Source organism: Megalobrama amblycephala, unplaced genomic scaffold (assembly GCF_018812025.1).
Source record: "Megalobrama amblycephala isolate DHTTF-2021 unplaced genomic scaffold, ASM1881202v1 scaffold391, whole genome shotgun sequence".
Taxonomy (NCBI): domain Eukaryota; kingdom Metazoa; phylum Chordata; class Actinopteri; order Cypriniformes; family Xenocyprididae; genus Megalobrama; species Megalobrama amblycephala.
The window spans coordinates 1-11974 of record NW_025953355.1 but is presented as its reverse complement, the minus strand read 5'-3'; the positions used below and the strand labels follow the sequence as shown (position 1 = coordinate 11974).

Sequence of the window (11974 nt, the reverse complement as noted above, 5' to 3'; positions counted from 1 at the left end):
ACTGTTACCTTATCTTCTATTGTGTTCTCTTCACACCTGTTGCCACTTATCCCCATTAGCTTTCCCCTATATTAATCCTCTTGTGCTAGTCTTTTGTCAGACCGTTGTTGTATGTTTGAGCCAACGTTGCTCTTACCTTCTCTTGTTTGTCTTGTCTTGCTTATCGTGTATTTAGATCAGTGCTGCTTTGTTTTATTAATTTTGTTTTGATCAGTTGTTTCTATTGCCAGACATTTTTGTTCTTTCCCTGCCCTACTACTTTGTGTCGTTGAGACTTGATGATCGCTCCAGCCCCTCTCACAATCTCAACGCTCTCTCCTGGAGAATTGGTGAGATTTCGACGCTGCGTACTGTCAACGCTTGGGCAGAGTGACTTCCACGCTGCGTCACAAGCGACGCTAGGACCTTGTTTTGGACATTCTCTCTCTTTTGTTTGTTTTCTTTTTCCCCCTGCGCTCAGTGAGAGCAAAAATAAACTTTTTGTTACTGCAACTGAATCCGTGTTATTGCCTGACACTGATATAAATAAAAAAAAAAAAAAAAAAAAAAAAGACATTTATAGTGCACATACTGTAGACACAAAAATGCAATAAGCTAGTACATAAAAAGTATGAACATAGAACAATGTATTTGTTATAAGGCCATACAACAGCCTATAGAGTAGGAACAATATGCCATAGCAGGTTGGAGGACTGGAACACAAAACCACCGCTTGGAATATATCTTCAAATGTAACAAAGAACTTACATTTCTTCTTACTATATATTTCTTTGTGTGTTTGTTACAGTAAATACTAAAATTTGGTATCAGGGGATAACAAAATGAAATAACAGCATAAAAAAGAAAACAAAATCAACATGACTCAAGCTTTAATCTGTGCAATGGAAAGAGCAATGGAATAGAGCAACATAATTGTTCAGGTTGGAAGATTGGATCACAACACTATGGGTTTAAATATATCCTTAAATGTAACAAATAACTTTTTTCTGTATACTTCATGTGTTTGTTACGGTAAATACTGAATTTTGAAATCAGATAATAACAAAATGAAACAGCATCAGCATAAATTAAAGAAAAATGTTTTTTCCCCCCAAAGTTCTATAAGCCCTCAACTATATTACCTCTCATGTCTTCCAAATCCTGGTGAATTGCGTATGGCAAAATCCATGTCAGCTTTGAAAGCAGTGTATACTGCATGAATTGGTATGCAAAGAATATTTTTTGCGAGTATTGGCCACTGGAAACCGGGAATGGGTAATGAACTCAAGGCTTGGCTTTGGAGAGAAACCCAGAGCTGGAATGCTGTCAAATCCACTGAAGAAAACAAGAACATCCTCCAGAGAGACACTGTTTTCAACTGAAAAACATAAAAAGAGGGTAACAATTAGAGTAATTCAGTATCATACCACTGGATTGATGCAAAAGAGATGTGAGTCAAACTGAGTAGTTGCATTTAAAAGGGTGGCTCATAATGTCTTAGACAAAGCTAATCTTTCTCCAAGTCTGCTGCAAGCATATACAGCTATAATATGAGAAGAACAGCCATAACAACAACATATTGTGGTGTTGGATGTGCATTTGCTTTAAATAATTCCTCATATCCAGTCCTGGAGGGCCACTCTCCTGTAGAGTTTAGCTCAAACCCTGCTAAACTCACCTACCTGCATTTTCCTAGTTACTCTAAAGACCTAGTTTAGGTGTGTTTGACTAGGGTTTGAGCTTTGCTATGCAGGACACTGGCCCTCCAGGACCCGATCTGAAATGCCAAACTTGCATTCAGCATCATGAAGATAGTCTTGCCAGAAAGCCAGGGTCCGGCACTCATGCTGAAATGCATTACTCCCTCTTTCTGAATGAATGATCTGGAAGAGATTCTCCACATCATTTGCTGTTGAGGCTTTTTCGGACTTTACAAAAAGGCTCCTCAACTGAAGCGGGTATCTTTGGGGAGCATCTAGGACACCCAAAGACTTTAAGCCATCTCTGAACCTAATAAAAAGGAAATAAGTGTAGTTCATGTAATTCAAAATCTGTGGTGCAAACTAGAGCTTTTGTTTAATTTAGTAAGGTCCCGCAATGAATTCCAGATCAAATAAATTAAACTTTCACTTGTACTGGTATAGTGGATGTCAATCATTATAATTTGTATACACTGTAGTAACATAGTTTGCTAGCAACTTAAACTTTTTTTTTTGGATGCTTTTCTCTTGAACCCCTGTATTTCTGCCATTTTACCATAAAACTAACTTTACTAACTATTTTTCTGCCAAGGCACAATTATATATGTGTCCAGATATAAACATTGGTCTGCTGGAGGACATACCAGTGAGCCAGGTCTAAAGCTGTCTCTTGTTTGTTTCCCAGTGTTATGCGAACATTGTGACCAGCAAGACTGATCAAACTGGCTGCCTGTGCAACTGCATCTTGTAGTTGTGATTCAGTCTCAGCCTGTAAGATCTGAAAATATTAAAATAACAGAAAGAAGAAGCTATACAACTGTTAGCTTTACTGTTAAACTGAATGTTAATGAATGCATGCAAAACTAATAATTTGTATCTAAATACTACACAATAAAAGCAGAGGACAAATTCTGAGTATGGGTTACCATACTTGGTCCTTCACGTGTCACTTTCACCTTTTTCTTTCAACAAACAAAATTATTACAATTTATAAAATCAATACTTGGCCTTCACTTTCACTAAAGTCATTTTTACCCCCTGTAATTTGTGTCCATTTCAGGTGACAATAGGAATGGTACAGACCATCATGTATGGCACAACCCCTTCGAGGTATTTTACAAAATTTCATTATTGTAATTATTAACCATTGTAGTTAGAGTGATTTATTTCTAAACTTAGAAAAGTACATTTTGATGTAATGCCACAGCTGCCTCACACCTCCTCTTAGAAGAGCCCCAGTGTTCTTCAGAAGCAGCAACAAAGAGCAAGTCATGTTTTTGATTTTTCACACTAAAACAGTACTGTATTTTCAATACCAATCTGCAATATTGCTTCACAGACTACTGCAAAAAAGTCTTATCGAACAAAAAAACTGCAAGACATTGCAGAAACCCAGCTAGACACTTACGATGCAAAGAAGCAACTGGCAGCTGTTGCTGGGAAGTGAATGACAGAGGAAGGGGGGAACGTCCTGAAAATGGACCATGCCAGACTGTGGATGAGCTGAATATACTAAACGCAGAACTGGGAAATAAGGACAAAAGGATCAAGCTGGTAAACGTAAGACACTTAAATGTACAACAATCTCTACATTTAGCAACAGGGGGTAGCTATACGCCACAAAAAAGTACCAGATAATATTTTCACCATGGCACAAATAATGCTATTTATAACCTGGTGCAAATAGTAGCAGGAAGTGCTCAAACCTGGTGCAAAATAATAGCAAATACTCCCCAGTAGCCTTACAGAATACCTAAACTAAACCATTACACCTAAGCCTCTAATGTGGGTTTCAATCTACGACTGATGCAGATGCAGTGATAAATCTATCAATCCTCAGTCATCGAATTAGAAAGGGAATGAATTCATATTTATTTTGCGCTGGAGAGGAACGGTTCACGTGCGCTTCATGCTAACGCTTGTCTTGAAATGAACAGCTACAGCGATCTGTCACGCCACATTAAACAGAATTCAGGCTGTTATTTTATTTCATTGTAAAATGGGCCAAATTTGAAATATGAGACTGTGTTCCGTGCCAAAAGCTTATTGCGATTTTTGGGATGGTTATGTATCCTCACACTTTTTAAAGTGGGTATATGGAAATCCTTGACTTTTCATACTACCTGCATATTGTGTAGGCGACACCACTGAAGCCTAGCTACTGTCCTGCGTGGCAGCTTTACACCGGATTGTAAATAGACACTAAATTTTTAACTAAATTAAATTATTTGAATCAAGTCTACAAATTATTATGATGCCGTGCGAAGTTGCAGGTTCACTCAGTTCAATGCCAAGTTGCTTCAAGTGTAACCAATTTCGTGGACTGAATGAAATGCAAGATTTATATATATATATATATTATATATATATATATATATATATATATATATATATATATATATATACCAAAATTCACATAAAATTGGTGGATGGCAACATAGTTAACTAGAAAAAACTTTCGAAGAAAACATTCAGATAATTTAGAACGTTCTGATGAAAGGGTATAAGCCTATGCCAATGCATCTGTCTTACTGGAGAAAAAATATTGCGTATTTAACTAACATAGTACAGATGCATCGTTGACGAAATCAACTCTTGACCGTTTCCCGCAAATTGGTTTTTCAAACGTTGGTTAATGATGTCACACAGGTGGTGGAATAACTTATTTCAATTAATCTGTTTGAGATGGAATTAATGCCAGATTTTTGCTGTATCTTTTGCAGATTTTTGCTGCAAATAACGAACATGGCATCTGATGACTAATTCCTCAGTTAACTTATTGGGCCCTATAATACACCCGGCGCAATGCAACGCAAGGCGCAGCGCAAGTGTGTTTGCTAGTTTGCGTCCGGCGCCGTTCGCGTTTTCCCGTTCAGCGCCACGTCCTTAAATTAGTAAATGCATTTGCGCCAGTTAGTGCGCCCATGGGCGTGCTGGTCTAAAAAAGAGGTGTGTTCAGGCGCATTGCTATTTTAAGGAGCTGAAAATAGACTGCGCCATAGACCAACTCAAACCTGGTCTAAAGTCAATGGCGCAATATTTTTTGGTTAGAGCGCGTTGGTAGAAACTGCGCCTCTGGGCGCGTCCACAGTGCGCGTTGACTTTGCTTATTATCATGTAAATAGCAATCCGCCATGGCACGAGCGCATCTCGCTCTTAAAGGGAATGGGAGATGACACTCTGATTGGTTTATTGAACTTTACGCCCATTACTCATTAAGAGAATAGGGACAACCCATTTCAAACATGCGCCCCGGCGCACGGACCGTTTTTCCGTCGTTAAAATAGCAAAAGTGGATTTGGACACGCCCTGAGTGCACCTGCGCCGTGCGCTTTACACTTTGCGTTTAGATCGTTAAAATAGGGCCCATAGATTTTACATTTTTGCTTTTAGTAAGCCTGTGCATGTCTGCCGTGTTGTGACAGAAACAAGTTGTGCGAAATTGCGAAACAAGTTGCGTTAAAATGAAATGTATTGATTTCTTTTAGTTGCAAACCCTAAACAGAAGTTATTCGTTAAGTTTAAAAGCAATTCATTAAAAACTATAATTACGATAGAGAGATTTCACAATATATGTGAAAAGGTATTGTTGCAAAGAAATAATAAATCTTAACAATGGAGATGAGTGCACTTCTGTCTCTCTGCTTTCCTCATTTATAAACTTTCAACACATTGACCATGGATTCAGCAGTTTCCATTCAAACTAACAAAATATTCTTTCAGCTGCTATCATAATGACAAAATTCTAAATAAAAGTGTTGTTTAATTATGACTTTTTTGTTTGTTTGTTTTCTAACAGATGAACTCCTTCAATCCCTGGGAGGAACAAATCTAGGGGCAGCCATGTGCAAAATGTTGCGCAAGTGTAGCCCTGAGTGTTTAAAAAAGATTTTAAAAAAAATACCCCCTTCAAATTTTCAAGTCATTACTGACTGTTGTCTGGGAACAAAGAAAATTAGTTTGAAATGAATTTGCATTTCTGGATTGCACTGTTTTGCTTAAAATGGTTAAACTCAGCTTCGCCAGCAGAGGGAACCCAAGCGTCGCACTATGCATCAGTAGCTGACTAATAGAATAGAAATAGTATTCAGTAGGCTATTTGTAAACATTACGGTGGATTTGATCGTCTGCCATGACGGTCACTTCAAGCGGAGTGATACAAACGGTGAAAAGGTAAGGCCCCGATATACTTCAAACGAAATCGAAGAAAGAACTGATGTGATGTCATTTCGAACAAAATCAGGCCAAAACGAAGTTCGTTTTGTGTTCATTTTGGAAGCTCGAAACGGCTGCCAAAGCGAACTTTCAGGAAAAGTTCGGTCAAGCTGCAAAACACCTTCGTACTGCCATTGGTCAGTGACGATAACGTAACAGGAGGTGTGCGCTGAGGCTCCGCCTTCACTCGCGTGGAACGCTTCTCTGACTCATTTCATTTGTTTGAGTTTGTTGAGGTAAGATCTCCGCGGGTGAAAACATGAACACACTGGATAGCTGCTTTATAGTACAAAATGAAGTTGTGCTTGTAAAAAAATGAAGCACTAACACTGTTGTTCATGTTTGATACTGTAAAGCTGCTTGATTTTAAGCAATCCATTGAATACAGTGCTATATGAAGACGTGACGTGACTGGAGTGCTACTTTGCAGAGCTCGTGCTAACATACCCATGTTGTTATAATCAAACGCTTTTCTTATGCTTTCTATAATAAATGCTTGCTGTTTTCTCATTTTTGTTGTGTTTATTTTGTTACTGAGAAGAAACTGCACGGCACATATTTACATATTCATCTAAACGTCGATCTCAGCAGTGTGGGCGGCATCAGATGTTCGATTACAGTATATCGCTGGTCACACATTTCGAACTTCGTTTTACCCCTAAACGAAGAATGAAAAAGAAGTTCATTTGAAGTATACTGGAGCCTGTAGGAGTGCTGTTATCACTGAAATATCGCACGGCTATCAGCCAATCAGATTCGAGAACCAGACAGAACTGTTTTGTGTGTGTGTGTGTGTGTGTGTGTGTGTGTGCGCGCGGACACAGTAAAGTGCAGTGATTCACCTACAGGTGGTGTGGTCTGATTATCCGTTTTTACTGGTAAGCTCTAGCCCCTGTCCTCGACTTGTTCTAAGAATCTTAAGTGGCCTGTGTGGCTGGGACAAATGTCTAATTGTTTGTTTTTAATATTGTTTTTAATGATGTCAATAAAATAATTTTGTACTGTTACCCATGTCTCTGACTCTAATTAGTGATACGAATCTGTGTAAACAACTATAAGTGGTTTATTCTAATTCTTTGGGTGAAACTCCCAAAGTGGCGTAGTCGGAGTGAGTTTGACATCTTATAATTTCCACTGTATTTAAAATAAAAGTCCTTATTGCCCTCGAACCCCCGCCACATTGTGGCGTAGTCGGCAGGGTCACTATAATTTTGCGTCAGAGACATTGGGTTTTCGTTGTATTGCTTTTGCGTTGTGTATTTTGAGTTTGTTTTTGGAAACAGGGCAGCAGTGCATTGTTCCAGAGTCGTTCCATTTGGTGGCCTCTTTCCTGTGGTAAGTGTTTTTCTAAGGAAAAAAAGGGGTAAAATTTAAAGATGGAGGATGAATTACAAGAATTGAGGGATTTGGTAGCTCAGTTGAGAGCTGACAATGCACGGTTGCAGCAGGCACAGGCACCAGTTGGGTTGCCTGGTCCTGATGCCGCCTTGCCTGGCACCTCCACTGCTCCGCCTGTTACACCTCAACCAGCTGGTGCCGTTGCATCTGAACGATTTGTTTTTGTACCGCGAGATCGACGGTGCCCAAAGTTTAATGGCAAATCAGGTTTATGTATTGACGAATGGGTTGAGGAGGCACAGGCGTGCATGAGGGTACGTTATATGTCGACCGCAGACCAAGCTTTCTTCTTGTTTGACCACTTGGAGGGAGAGGCCCGGGAAGAGATTAGGTATCGGCCTGATTTAGAACACGGAGACCCTGATAAGATTATTAAGGCGTTGTGTGATCTTTATGGCTGTTCTCAGTCTTATGTAGCGTTACAGGAGGCCTTCTTTTCTAGAAAGCAACTAGAGGGTGAGACTCTGTTAGAATTTTCTCTTGCGCTTATGGGCCTGTTGGAAAGGGTTAAGAACCGGTCGCCGCATGTTATCCCTAATGCAGAAACCTTATTGCGGGATCAATTTGTCGAGCACGTCGCTGATAGTGGCCTGAGGCGAGAGCTGAAGCAGTTGGTTCGTCGCCAACCTACTGCCACCTTATTAGACGTCCGCAGTGAAGCAATTAGGTGGGAACAAGAGGGGATGCCTGGGGGAGCAAGAGGGCGTAGTCAGTCGGTCCCCCTAGCATACGGCATTCAATATGGGGTGCGTGGGGAGACGTCGGTCGAATTTGCAAGGTCGTCACCGCAGTCAGAGCTGGGCGAATTGAGAGAAATGTTACGACAGCAACAACAACAGTTGAATCAGCTCACACAAACTTTCGCCCGTTTTCAAACATCACAGGTACGTAGTCGTTCTCCTCGTTCTGGTCCAATTATATGTAGACGGTGTCAGCGACCGGGCCATTTTGCCCGTGAGTGTGATGGGGAACGAAGTTTCCCACGCCCTCCCCAGCCTGCGACTGGTTTCTCTACAGCTGAGAATAGACAGGCACGTTCCCCCCGACCGTCGGAAAACTAGTTCCCACCAGGTCACGGAGTCACAGCCTGGGTGGGGAAGGAATTGACTCAAGTAAGATAGGTGCACATCGCTTAGTTTCTAATTTAATCTCCTCTTGTCCACATGTGATCGCTTTTATGGGGGGTGTTTCAGTGCCCTGCTTAGTGGATACAGGTTCGATGGTGTCGACAATTACCGAAAGCTGTTTTCGACAACATTTTGAACCGTGGGGTCAGGACCGCCTTCATAATTGTCAGTGGTTACAACTTCGAGCTGCCAATGGGCTTACCATTCCGTACGTTGGATATTTGGAGCTAGATGTGGAACTTTGTGGTAGGTTGGTCATTGGGTGTGGTGTCCTGGTGGTCCGGGATCCTCCTGATGGCATGAGTCTGGATGTCCCTGGAGTATTGGGGATGAACATCCTTGGCCGGTGTTATCAGGAGCTTTTTGGACAACATGGCAGCGCTCTCTTTGACCTTCCTGTGATTACACAATTACCTGATGTGTCTGATGCATTGCAATATTGTCGTCGAGTAAGTGCTAGGATGCTCTCCAATCATGTGGGGTGGGTGCGGGTGCGCGGACGCAAGGTGTGTCGCATCCCAGGTGGCACCATGAAGCTGGTGGCTGCAACCTGTTCGGCCCAGTATTTTGGCAGTACTGTTTTGTTTGAGCCCCCTGAGTCAGGCCTCCCAGCTGGGCTTCTAGCATCACCTGCTTTGGTGAGGGTAATTCGAGGGACAGCTTATGTGCCTATAGTGAATGTTGGCACAGTGGAGGTAATGCTTCGCCCTACAACGGTGGTGGGTAATTTGAGGGAGGTCTATGTTGTTAGTTTGCCGTCCGGGGTCAGTGAAGAAAAGCCAGTAGTTGCCACAGTCCAGTCCCATAGTGTAGTGGGAGGTTCTTCCTTGTCCCAACAGATTGAGTCCCTTGATTTATCGGTTCTGTCCAGTTCAGAGCAGGGTCAGGTTAGAGCTCTGCTGCAGAAATATCAGGCAGTGTTTTCAGGTCACGAGAGCGATCTAGGTTGCACTCGCCTCATTTCCCATGATATACCTCTATTGGATAATGCTCCGGTGCTTCAACGATATCGGCGGATTCCTCCTTCTGAATATGAGGTGGTAAAAACTCATATCAATCAGTTGTTGGAGGCTGGAATAGTTCGTGAGAGTTGTAGCCCTTATGCATCACCAATAGTTTTGGTCAAAAAGAAGGACGGTAGTCTGCGCATGTGCGTAGACTACCGTCACCTAAATGCCAAGACTAGGAGGGACGCATTTCCCCTGCCTCGTATTGAGGAGTCTTTGGACTCACTAGCTGGGGCACGCTGGTTCTCTACATTGGATTTGGCCAGCGGGTACTTGCAGGTTCCTGTCTCGGAGCAGGATAAGCCAAAGACTGCGTTCTGTACACCGTTTGGATTATTTGAATGGAACCGTATGCCTTTTGGCCTTTGTAACGCTCCAAGTACGTTCCAGAGGCTAATGGAGCGACTATTCGGTGATCAGCGGTGTCAGTCCCTGCTCCTATATCTTGACGATGTTGTGGTGTTTTCCTCTTCTGTAGCTCAGCATTTGGAAAGATTGGAGATGGTCTTGGGTCGTCTAGAGAAGGAAGGACTCAAGGCAAAGCTGGAGAAATGTGCTTTCTTCAGGCCTGAAGTGAAGTACCTGGGGCACGTTATATCTGCGCAAGGGGTAGCAACAAATCCAGGTAAAATCGCGGCGGTTGCACAATGGCGTTGCCCCGAAACTGTGTCCGAGTTACGAACATTCCTTGGTTTTGCAAGTTATTATAGGCGCTTTGTGGAGGGGTTTGCCAAATTGGTAGCACCTCTGCATAGGCTGGTTGCTGAAGTGATGGGAGGTAAGTCAGGTAAGTCGGGTAAACGGAAAGGGCAGGGTTTGACCCATGTGTGGACTGAGCAGTGTCAGACGGCATTTGAGGCCCTAAAGGGGAAGTTGACATCTGCCCCAGTACTGGCTTATGCAGATTTTTCCAAGACCTTCATTTTAGAGGTAGACGCTAGTCATGGGGGTCTGGGGGCAGTCCTCTCCCAAGAGTTTGAAGGGAAGATTCGACCTATAGCGTATGCCAGTCGTAGCCTAAGGCCCACTGAGCGTAATATGACTAATTACAGCTCAATGAAACTAGAGTTTCTTGCACTTAAGTGGGCCATGGTCGAAACATTCAGGGAGTATCTTTTGGGCCACAAGTGTATCGTGTTCACTGATAATAATCCCCTGAGTCATCTAGCTACGGCAAAGCTCGGAGCCACAGAACAACGTTGGGCTGCAGAGTTGGCTGCATTTGATTTTGAGGTAAGATATAGGTCAGGAAGGAGTAATGGTAATGCAGATGCTCTCTCTCGACAGAACCCCACCTCCCAGTGCAACATTGAGGAGTTAGCTGCTGGTGTTACAGTCCCTGAGTCGTGGCAGCAGGCCATCGGCACCGGATGTGCAGTTCAAGCAGATGTGAGGGCAATGAGTGCGTTGCCAGGGTATTCTTCCTCCGATCTGCGTTCTATGCAGGAGACTGATCCTGTTATCGGACAGATAATAAAGTTCTGGGAACGGGGCCAGCGTCCAGGGTCGGAGGAGCGGCGTCAGCTAAATAAACCAGTTCTGACTCTCCTCCAGCAATGGAATAGATTAGAAGCAAGGGAAGGAGTGTTGCACCGAAGGATATTTCGCTCTGACGGAGGCGAAGAGTGTTATCAATTAGTATTGCCTGATGTTCTGAGGGAAGAGGTTTTGATACAGCTACACCAACAACATTGGCACCAAGGGGTAGAGCGCACTAGCGAGTTGATTCGGCAGCGGTGCTATTGGCCAAATATGCTAGCCGATATTACCCGTTGGTGCCAGGAATGCGAACGCTGCCAGCTTGCTAAAGATAATCGGCCAGTAGCACGTGCTTTCATGGGTCATCTACTTGCTTCGAGGCCTAATGAAGTCCTTGCCATTGACTTCACGGTACTTGAACCTTCATATTCTGGGCAGGAAAACGTATTAGTGATGACTGATGTGTTTAGTAAATTTTCTATGGCAGTGCAAGTTTTGGTTGAGGAGTGGTTTTATAAGTTTGGGGTCCCGGGCCGTATTCACTCAGACCAGGGCCGTAATTTTGAATCTGCTCTTATTCGCCAGCTTTGTGAGCTTTATCAGGTAAGGAAATCACGTACGACCCCGTACCATCCGGCCGGTAACGGGCAATGTGAGCGATTTAATCGCACTTTGCATAACTTGTTGCGAACATTGCCGGGTTCTAGGAAGAGGGATTGGGCATCCTGTTTATCACAGGTGGTATTTTGTTACAACACCACTCCTCATCAAGTGACTGGGGAGTCTCCATACTATTTAATGTTTGGTCAAGAACCCCAGTTGTCAATAGACTTTCTGCTTGGTAGGGTGCCTGAACCAGCTGTAGGAAGCATACACAGCTGGGTCGTGGAACATCGTAGGCGATTGCAGATTGCATTTGAGGGGGCACGCGAACGGCTGAAGGCTGCTGCAGACCGTCGGAAGACTCAACACGACCAGTATGTTAGGGATCCACCCTTGTCTGAAGGTCAGTTAGTCTACCTAAGAGATCATGTAGTGCGAGGCCGTCACAAGATTCAGGACTTATGGA

General features: G+C 43.1%; 1 long non-coding RNA gene across 1 annotated transcript; it reads right to left on the bottom strand.

Moving 5' to 3' along the window:
* Window positions 1-852: 852 nt before the first annotated feature.
* Window positions 853-2911, bottom strand: LOC125261327. The gene is made up of 2 exons (XR_007183267.1): window positions 2324-2911; window positions 853-1989 (listed from the first exon to the last, which is right to left on the bottom strand). It is a non-coding gene; the product is annotated as an uncharacterized LOC125261327 (long non-coding RNA).
* Window positions 2912-11974: the final 9063 nt, after the last annotated feature.